The sequence below is a fragment of the Euprymna scolopes genome, chromosome 22 (assembly GCF_053919585.1).
Source record: "Euprymna scolopes isolate OS-2025 chromosome 22, ASM5391958v1, whole genome shotgun sequence".
NCBI classification, from domain to species: Eukaryota; Metazoa; Mollusca; class Cephalopoda; order Sepiida; family Sepiolidae; genus Euprymna; species Euprymna scolopes.
The window spans coordinates 99674336-99685695 of record NC_136503.1 but is presented as its reverse complement, the minus strand read 5'-3'; the positions used below and the strand labels follow the sequence as shown (position 1 = coordinate 99685695).

The 11360-nt window shown below is 35.4% G+C and overlaps 1 pseudogene; it reads left to right on the top strand.

The window, feature by feature from the left end:
• The first annotated feature begins 1696 nt into the window (after positions 1-1696).
• LOC145243795 (histone-lysine N-methyltransferase SETMAR pseudogene) overlaps positions 1697-11360 on the top strand; it is a 58524-nt pseudogene continuing 48860 nt past the window's right edge.

Genomic DNA, 11360 nt, shown 5'->3' with positions numbered 1-11360 from the left:
ATTATATTTAATTTCATTTAATATTTCATTATTTTTAATTTCATTTAATTTTTATTATTTTCATTTAATTTTTCCTTATTTTTTTATTTCATTTCATCTTTCATTATTTTTAATTTCATTTACTTTTTCATTTTTTTATTTCATTTAATTGTTTTTTTATTAAGTCCTTATTTACTCTTCATTTAACACCTCTTTTTTATTTATTTAATAATTCATCTTTATATTTCATTCTTTATTTTTATTCCATTTCATCGTTTTTTATTTTCATTTCCTTTAATTTTTAATTGTTTTTTCTGTTTTTAATTTCCGTCTGTTTTGATTTGCTTCGTCTTTCATTTTATTCGTCTTCTTTATTAAATTATTTATTTGTTTCTCTCTATTTTTTCAATTTCACTTCATCCAAATCTTTATAATTCACCTTTGTTTTGTTTTTGTTTTTGTTTTTTTGTTTTATTTGATTTTTTTTGTTTTCCTTATTGTTTTTTGTTTTTTTAGCTTTTTGTTTTTTGTTTTTTTTGTTTCCCTAATTGTTTTTTTTTGTTTTTTGTTTTTTGTTGTATTTGATTTTTTTTTGTTTTTCTTATTGTTTTTTGTTTTTTTAGCTTTTTGTTTTTGTTTTTGTTTTTTTTTGTTTTTGTTCCCCTAATTGTTTTTTTCTGTTTTTTTGTTTTTGCTTTTTGTATTTTTTTTGTTTTTTTTTGTTTTCCTTATTGTTTTTTGTTTTTGTGTTTTTTGTTTTAATGTTTTTTTGTTTTTTGTTATTTTTTTTGTTTTGTTTTTTTCTTCTTTCCTCGTTGTTTTCTTTCAGTTTTCTTCTTTTAATTTCGTTGATCTTTTTTTTTTTTAACATTTAACGAATAAAAAACCGCCCAAAGAATCTCTCCAGTTAACCCAAACACCTACAAATCCCATTCGACCATTCTATTCTTTGCACTCTCATTCTTGAAATTATCGTCGTTACCAATGCAAAAAAAAAACACACAAAAAACAATAAAATAAAAATGTCTACCGATTTTTAAATTAGTCCGACAAAATTCGAGGCTTCGATTTCAAGAGTTGGACAACAAATGTCCTTTACGATTGACGGAACTAATAGAACCTCTCAGCGTCTTTAATCTGCCTTCAAACCAAGGACAAACGCTGCTAGAAGGAAATGTGAAGACTTTTAAAAGAACATTCGTTTAGTAGCGATTAAAATAAAAGCAAAAAAAAGGAAAAAAACTATATATATATATATATATATATATATATATATATATATATATATATATATATAAAGAAGGACAGACAAGAAGAAACAAAAAAAGAAAATGAACCAAACAATTTTCCGCCATTTTGCACACGTTCTACTTACAGCCGGTGAAGGTCAGTACAAACAGGTGCAAAACCAATAATACAAGTTGAATATATCGGGACACATCTTAAAATGGACTGAAAACAAACTCTGATTAAGTAATCCTACATACAGCAGCTGGTATCCACAATATAATACTGACTAGACTTAACGTTGCTTAACTTCGGTGTGTAACATAACGCTGGTGCGCGTATATAAGTGCATACGAAGTGATGTGACCAGTGTGGCGGGGGGAAGAAGGACTATAAAAAAGATAAAGACAAAGATCTCGTGAGATAATGATCGAGATGACGTGAGAGACCTAGAGAACGTTCTAGATCACTTGGTGACGTCACGGCCGTAATGACGAGGAAATATCGTTGTACAAAATTACAAAGTGAGTTGGAGTTATTTCCTATTTTTTGTCTTGGTCTTCTTTGTGACTGAAACTGTACACAACGTGTGCTGGTCCGCGGACAACGTTACAGGAGATCCAACGAGAACCGATGTATACGTATCAACGTGATTACAATGTAGATAAGCTTCTATGGTTGACTTCCCCTCCAGATCTGTAAGGAAAAACTTACATCAAATCTGTTGCTTAAGTCCCTGGGAAAATTGTTGAATAATCCTACCACTTTAGAAAGTACGGCATACTCACGTTGACACACCGGTTCCCGCTGGATCACCGAAGTTAAGCAACATTGAATCTGGCCAGTACTAAATGGGTGACCATTTGAGACTTCCAGGTGCTGTATGTGCTCTCTGCTTATCTCGGCATTGTTTCCAGTCGTCCTGGTCTTCTTCTTGCCACTGGACTCAAACAGTGTCGATTCAGGAGAGGTGTGGTTAGGGATTGCGCGATCCTTGCCTCACAATTTCATGTGCAACTGCCCCTACAGAGGGTATCCTTTGTCTTTTGAGACTGAACGGAGGCATCGCGTGATAATGACCGTGCGGAGATACGCCATTGACTTTATTTCAAAATTGCATTGAGAAAGGTGTTTACTATCTGGGGGGGGGTGAAATCTGGACTACAAACGATCGTTTGTTTTAAAGGTGCAACTCACGTCTTCGTAGCTCTTCAACATTTTTAAGTTAAAGAATAGAAGGCTTTACTATTAACAGGACCCTCGTACATACGGCTAGACAATGGTGAATGGTGATGTTTTCATTTCCGGTAAGTTTTCTTCTTCGCCGCCATACTCTTCTGCACTTTCAAAATACATTATCATTACTAATAATAAAAAATGCAGAGGTTACCTCGGCATTATTCCCAGTCGTCTTGGACTTTTCCTTGCCATTGGACTCAAACAGTGCCGATTCAGGAGAGGTGTGGTTGGAGATTGTGCAACCCTTGCTTCACAATTACATGTGCAACTGCTCCTACAAGGGGTATCTTTTGTCTTTCGAGACTGAACGGAGGCATCGGACTTAGAAAGTAATTCACTCCTCTACCTACTTGAGGGAATATTGTTTTCATATCTGGCGAAGCATCGCTCGTAGCCTCCATCTCTTGCATTCACTAAGTAACTTTGCATTCGAATGGGGGGGATTATCCCTGTCTCTTCACCCAAACCTCTTTCCCGCTGAAGAGATGTTGCTATCCTCTTTACACTGTATCGTTATATTCATGGTAAATGCTCGACTGAGCTCTGATTCCTGGTCATTCTTTTATAACATTTTTCTATAACACCCTTCTAAAACACTTTCACAGCAAAAACTCGCCTGGATAGAACCACAGAAAACCACTGTCTTTTCTTTCCCCACTCTCTCTCTCTCTCTCTCTCTCTCTCTCTCTCTCTCTCTCTCTCTCGTTCGCTCTTTCGCTCTTTGTACAAAAACAAACATAACTTCCATGAACAAAGTTTCTTTCATAGAACAACCAGTCGGCGTAAGAAAATACTACACGGCTATTTTCCAACAGACGACTTCATGGTCATCTTCAAGTATAATCTAAACAAATACTAAAATCGTCCTGTCCCACCCATTACTTAAATCCTCTCATATTAGCGGTCATTAAATTACAAATTTAAATTATAAGACTTACCCTCGTGTAACAGAAGGGCCCGACATATAGAATCAACAGAAGGTTCTTTTTTAAGACAGGAGCGCATTCGAAATGAATGTTTCTGTTTTCATTACAATTGAACTATGATACGTGATTTTGCATTTTAAACTTTAATTCAAGCGATTATATAAAAATAATTTATGAAATCGACAGTAAATTCTCTACAGTGTAATGGTGACTACAATGTGTTGAGGACTGATTCACTGCGGGAGAACTTCCTCTCGGTGGAGGTCAAGGTTGGTCCCAGACTAGAGCAGGCAACCAATCGATTTGATTGAAAAATGGATCTTTTCACCGAGTTCGATGGCATTGGATGTGTGAAACATTCATTGATCCTCGAGCAATCCTAGGCCAAACTTCCAATATTTTTTGTCATCGAACTCAGTGAAAAGGTTCATTTTTCAATAAATAAATAAATATTTTCATAAGATCAGGGAAGTATTGATGACAAGAAGTTTGATAATTCAAAACCCCCTAAAAAGTTCGGGCCTGCAAAGTGCCCTGTTTTTTATTTTAAACTACTGTGGATAGGAAACAAGAGCAGTAGAGTGCTTAATTGCTTCTATTCCGTTTCCTTGCGTTTGGTATACACTAAGAGACATGGTTTTCCTTCTTTTCGCAAAGATTGTTTGCCACACACCCAAAATTGTTTACCAATTTATATGCCAGTATGATTCTGGTTATATCGGGCGAATATCTTTGCATTTGTTAACTTGTATAAACCAGCACGTTCCATCCAAGATTAGAAAGCGGAGGGTAGGATCTGGTAGTCTTCTTCTTCTGCAACCTTGGACTCAGTTATTGGCCAGCATTTGGCTGACAATCCATGATGTGCTGATGAGCATAAAATAGAGTAATTCGAGGAATTACACAGAGCAAACCCCAAAAGCCATCTAAAGATTTTATAGTCTGTCTTTTTTGCGGTTCGGAAATCTTCTTTATGCTGGCAAAAGGAGACGACAAAAACGATATTTCTCTTCAGGGCAGTTTGATCCTTTTTTTTCTCTCGTGTGTTTTTCTTCTTTTTGTCCCTCGTTGTCCCAATTTCAGTCGCTTTTAAATGTCGTATATAGAGATTAAAATCTTCCATTTAACTGTTTTTTTTTCTTTCTCCAATTATTGGCTCATCCGAATTCCCCTTAGTGCTATTTAATTTCGTCAATAATATTGTTTTCCTTTGCTATCGATTTTCTCCTGAAGAGATGATAGCCGAAAGAGCTCTCGAGAAATTTCCACATATGTTATTTAAATCTTTTTTGTACCTCCAAACATATATATATATGTATATATATATATATATATATATATATATATATATATATATATATATAAGTGAAAATGTGTGTGTGTGTGTGTGTGTGTGTGTGTGTGTGTGTGTGTGTGGGTGTGTGTGTGTGTGTGCGCGCGTTTTCGTGTATGTCCGAGAAAGGCTTTTTTCCGAGAAGCGATCGGTCGAATCACAACTACTTAAAACTTTTTATATCACGTCGAAATCATAATATCTACAAGTTGACAACGGGGGTCGCCTGTCTATTTAATTTGCCCGAATTTCAAAAGTTAAACATTCTACATTTTTCGATCGCTGCATGTGGATTCGACTTTTTTCATATGAAAAAAGAAGCGAACAGACCCGCAGTAAACAAAAAAAATACTGCCCCGAACTGAAAGTTGACCTCATTAAGTCGTCAAGTACGGGCACCTGCCAATTTTTAATCTTACTTAAATAAATTCAAACATGTTTCCGTTAAATGTCGCACGGTTTTTGGTTCACACTTTATTATTTTCCAACTGCGCGTCAAAGCTTCGGGTTCAATCCTTCCTACATACCTACCAAAACTTAAAAAAAAAAAAAAAAAAACTCCCGGGCAACTATTTTTGTTTTGATTTACCCAAAAACACACACACACCTCCAAACACCTGGGCAACACCGACAATCTACTTTCTAATGTTGACCATCTTACCATTTATTTTTTTAAGTACGTTGACATGCATGATTCCTGACTACACCTGTTTCGTAAAGCAGAATCATTCATGCAATTATTATGTTAATATTCTTGAATTTATTCCGCCCTTAACTCATCAGAAAAAAACGCATTATATATATATATATATATATATATATATATATATATATATATATATATATATATGAGAAGGTCAATTCGGAGAGGAAAGGGTGGCAAAGTTTGGATAGCAGAGAGAGAGAGAGAGAGAGAGAGAGAGAGAAAGATAGATGGGGAGGGGGGTAGCATAGATATCCATAATTGGTTTTGTGAACAGAATTCGTTACGAATTGCGGCGTTAGTGAGAAAGAGTTGTGGTAATCTTCTTACGTTTAAATAATCTTAAAAAACTATATACACTGCGCTTACTGTCGTGATTACCCCCCCCTATCTCTAACCAACCCCAACTCCGTCAAAACAAAAGGTACTTGAAAATCTTGCTGGAGTTATTCTTAGATTTGGGCGGTGTCAGACTTAAGAGATAAAATTGGAGACAGCAGCGGCGGACAAGGAGGGAAATGAAGAAGGATGGGTTCGCGGCAGTGGCGGTAAACGATATGCCGTTTTAGGGGAGGTGAGGCCTCGGAAGGGGAGTTGGGCGGTCAGTTATTTATCGTAAGTGGAATTTAGGTTAATTAATTTCTATAATTGCATATCAACACTCTGAAGCGGTCACCAACCATTTTGAATTTAAATTAAGAATTAATGACTTCGTGAAAGAAGCGAAACCGCCCTCACCATATAAAAACACAACAGAATAAACACGTACACATCCAATACAAAACACGATAAACACACACACACACACACACACACACACACCTAAAATAAAACACGATAAAAACACACCTATCCAATATAAAACACGATAAACACACACACATCTAAAATAAAACACGATAAAAACACATCTATCCAATACAAAACACGATAAACACACACACACACATGTAAAATAAAACACGATAAAAACATACCTATCCAATATAAAACACGATAAACACACACACATGTAAAATAAAACACGATAAAAACACATCTATCCAATACAAAACACGATAAACACACACACACACACACACATCTAAAATAAAACACGATAAAAAAACACATATTCTATACAAAACACGATAAATACATACACATAACACAATAAACATGTACACATACGGGTAACAGAAATATACTACTTTATGAAACATTTATTGAATTTCTTGTTTTTTTGAAAAAAAAAAATTATCGGACAAAGTTTGCTACTGACTTCGACAGACACTTATGCAGAATGCAGTGTTGAAATAATAACATTATTTAGAAAACCATTCTTAAACTGGGGAGGGTAAGGTTTTTTTTTAATTTTTTAACTAGTCTGTACTTTTATTTAATAATTTAGCAAAAGATACCGCTATACTATGGAATAGCTACTATATATATATATATATATATATATATATATATATATATATATATATATATATATATATATATATATATATATATATAAGCATGTCAGATCGGCGTTGCCCGGGTATTTGGAAGTGTTTGTTGAGCAAAAAAAAAAGTGAAAGTAGGAAGGCAGGTTAGAACCCGTACTGCAAAGGGGGGAAAACCCCTGAGTCTATACTGTTACAACCACCGGCAAACGGGAAGTTACATTTTTTTTTTAAATTAAGGCTAGACAATCGAAAGGAGAGGATGACTTTCAAAAATATCGGCGAAAAAAGCGACCCCCTCTGTAGAAAAGTGCCCAGTTTAAGGTGAAGATATATTTTTACCCAATTTTTCTATATTTGTCGTCTGAAAGTGTTGGGCAGATATGCAAACATACATACATACATACATACATACATACATACATTTATATATTGGTAACTAAATATTTTCAACCCAAACCAATGAAAAAGCTTGCCATATCTCTGAATACACTTTATGTAAAATTTCAAATGTTTAGACCAGAAATTGTCTGAGTAATTTGATAGGGACCGCAGAGGTCAATTTTTTTTTTAACTTTGACCCCTATTATGACCCCTTAAGATTTATTGTTTTGGGCTTAAATCAAGTTATTAAGTTAGATCCATGTCCAACGAACCTATATCTAGTTTAAGGTGAAGATATTAATGTTTCTAGCTAATTTTTTGACATTTGTCGTCTGAAAGGTCGAACTTCAAAACGCTACTGACCCTGGGAAAATCCGTCGCCTCTGTCGAAAGTGTTCGGCAGACATGCTAACATACATACATATATACATTTATACGAGGGGCGTGTAATAAGTAATGCCCCTGACCCACATCCCATAGCAGTAGAGCAACGAAACTTGACACAGTTATTAGTCTTTCTCTACATAGGAACCACCCAGAGTTATGCATTTCTCCCATCGTTTGATGCAGCTCTGGAGACCGTTTTGGTAGAACATCTCAGGTTGATCCTCCAACCACGACGTGACTTCGGACATCAAGGCTGCATCATCTGGGAAACGCTTTCCTTTCTAAAACAACTTCATGGCTGGGAAGAGGTGAAAGTCAGAGGGTGCAAGGTCAGGAGAGTAGGGAGGATGGGGAACATTTCATAACCACACGTTCGTGCTTCTAATCTGGCGACATGCGAGTTGTGGACCGGAGCGTTGTCCTGAAGGAGGAGGGTACCTTTGCTGATCTTGCCCTGCCTCTTGATTTTGATAGCTTCCCTTAATTTCCTCAAAAGTGAAGCATAATAGGCTCCTGTAATTCTGTTACTCTTTGCCAGGAAATCTGTCATCACTACTCCGTCCTGGTCTCAGAAGACTGTGAGCATGATCTTGCCAGCAGAGGGCTGCACCCTTACCTTCTTTGGGGGTGGTGAGTACAAGTGCTTCCACTGCATTGACTGGACTTTTGTCTCTGGATCATAGTGATGGACCCAGGTTTCATCCTATGTAATCAGTCTTTTGAAAAACTTTGACTCATTTTTTTGGTACATTTCCAAATTCATCCTCGAGCACTCGACGCGTTCTCGCTTCTGGAATGGTGTGAACAACTTGGGGATCCATCTGGCAGACACCTTATGCACATGCAAATGGTCATGAATGATAGTTTCCACAGACCCTGTACGAATCTTGACATCTTGTGCTATTTGGCGAATAGTAATGCGCCGATCTTTCAAAATGGCAGCCTCAACTTAAGGGACAGATGCCTTATCAATGGCAGAATGGGGGGGCGACCAGATCTGGGAGCTGTTTCCACAGACTTCGGCCATGTTTGAATTCACAATGCCAGCGTTTTACAAGGTCATATGATGGGGCATTATCACCATAAGTTTCTTTCATTTCATCAAAAGTCTCCTGTGGTGTGCGTCCTTTCAAATACAAAAACCGGATCACTGCTCGACATTCAACAGGCTCCATTTCACACCTAGCTCAGTTCAAACACCTGTAAAACAGAAACCACAATTAATTCAGAGCTGTAATTTGCCACATAACCCGTAGAGATATAAATCATTGCACATGCAAAATTTCAGCTTGATCAGACAACTGGAAGTGGGGCAGAGGCATTATTTATTGCACGCCCATCGTATATTGGTAACTAAAAATTTTCGACCCAAACCGATTAAAAAGCTTGCTCTATCTCTGAATATCCTTTATGTAAAATTTCAAATGTTTAGACCAGAAATTGTTTGAGTAATTTGGTAGAGACCGCAGAGGTCAATTTTTCTTTGTAACTTTAATCCCTATTATGACCGCCGGGCTGAAATGCTTGGGCTCAAATAAAGTTATTAAGTTAGATTCATGTCCAAGGAACCTATATCTAAAATTTCAAGTGTTTAGACCCCAAATTATTAGAGAAGTTTGGTAGAGTTCTCAAAGGACAACTCGTTGAACTTTGACCCTTCAACAGCCAAATTTCTAGCCGAAAACTGATTACATAGATTTTCTCAAATCTCAGTACTCTGTATATCAAATTTCGAGTCTGTAGACTTTAAAATTGACAGAGTTATTGCGTAGGGAAATTTACACACACAGACAGACAGACACATAGATTTTTTTTTACATAGGCATCACCACATTATCAAGGCCAAGAGGCCACTCAAGAATAAGGGTTAAAGAGTGTACAGTAGAAATTGGACAATATAGTAATCATTAGTAATGAAAATTTGGTAAATTTGATAACTTATATGGAACGGCTCATCAAAAACTTATTTACGTTAGACTTGAAGACAACCATATTGTAGTCAGCCGGAAAGCAGGAAAACGGAAGACAATTCCACAGGCGTGCAGTTCTAAGAAAGAAGCTTTGTTCATGGAATCTACGTTTAGATTTAGGCACAGAAATTTTGCATGTGCAATGATTTATATCTCTACGGGTTATGTGGCAAATTACAGCTCTGATACATAGACACGTTCACTTTTATAGATATCCTAGCATGGGTGCCCGGCGTTGCTCGGGTTTTTGGAGGTGTATGCTGAGCAAAAACAAAAAAAACAAAAAAAAAAAAAAAAAAAAAAAACGGTCAATTCTTTTAACTTTGACCCCTATTATGACCCCTTAACATTTATTGTTTTGGGCTCAAATCAAGTTATTAATTTAGATCCATATCTAAGGAACCTATATCTAAAACTTTAAGTGTTTAGACCCAAAATTGTCGGAGGAGTTTGGTAGAGTTCTCAAAGGTCAAATCGTTGAACTTTTACCCTTTAACAGACAAATTTCTGGCCGAAAACCGATCACGTAGATTTCTCCAAATCTCAGTACTCTGTATATCAAATTTCGAGTCTGTAGACTAAAAATTGACAGAGTTATTGCGTAGGGAAATGTACACAGACACACAGACACACAGACACGTTCACTTTTAGATATATATATATAGAGAGAGAGAGAGTGATAGATAGATAGATTGGATGCAATATATAGTAATGATTTTAAAAGTATATAAAAAAAAAGAATCATACGCCACCACCGAGAATCGAAACCAAAACGTTCAGCTCATGATTAATTTTGCCTCTGCTGTAAAATGTCTGAGCTATGAAAACATGTTTACTGCAAGGCTAAAATTTTAAATATGAACCAATAACTACTACGTTATGCATTCGTCATGCCGGTCTTCGACCTTCACCTGGCAAATTTGATTTTTTTTATATTTTACACTTTTGCGCTGATTTTTCCGGGCTAAAAACCAAATATAAAGTTTTGCATGACTTCAAATACCTTATATATGAAGTTTCATATCTGTATACCAAAAACTCTAGGAGGAGTTTGGTAGGCAAAATTTGTTGAACAAAAATATATACGTATACATAAATATATATGGAACCAATTTTGTGTTTACTATAAACTTTTTACGCAAATATTATGCAAGTATAAATCATGTAGAATATATGCATGAATATAATTACACGTAATACTTAACTAAAGATTATTATCCCATAAGAAAACCGAAGAAACTAATAGGGAATTAATTAAAATGAATGTTTAAAAGAATATGCAAAATAGCTAGGTCGTTTGCTAGTGAATGCAATTTCACAACCCATATATAAGAAAATTGTATTTTCTTTTTAAATAAATAGAGAAGAGGGGTTTTAATATGAATATCGATACACACAAAAGAAAAACGAATTTGTAGGAGTATAGATAGATAGATAAATACAATATATATATATACATATATATAAATGCAACCTTGTGTGAGTGAGTGAGTTCCTTATACACTCCGAAATGGCTGAGCAGATTTTCTTTAAAATCTACAGAACTTTAGTGCATACGTCTGAGAGTGATCTTAGTTAAGTTTTGTTTCGGAATACCCGCGATAATTACCGATAATCGATAATCGAAACCGTTATTTTAATTTATCTTAATTTATTCATCAGTAAAGCTATTTTTTTCCTGTTATCGCTTAGGAACAATGATAGAACAACGGGCCGTGAAAATTCTACTATGGGTAAGTTAATAGCGTGTTTTATTTTATTTTATTTTATTTTTTTTTTTGC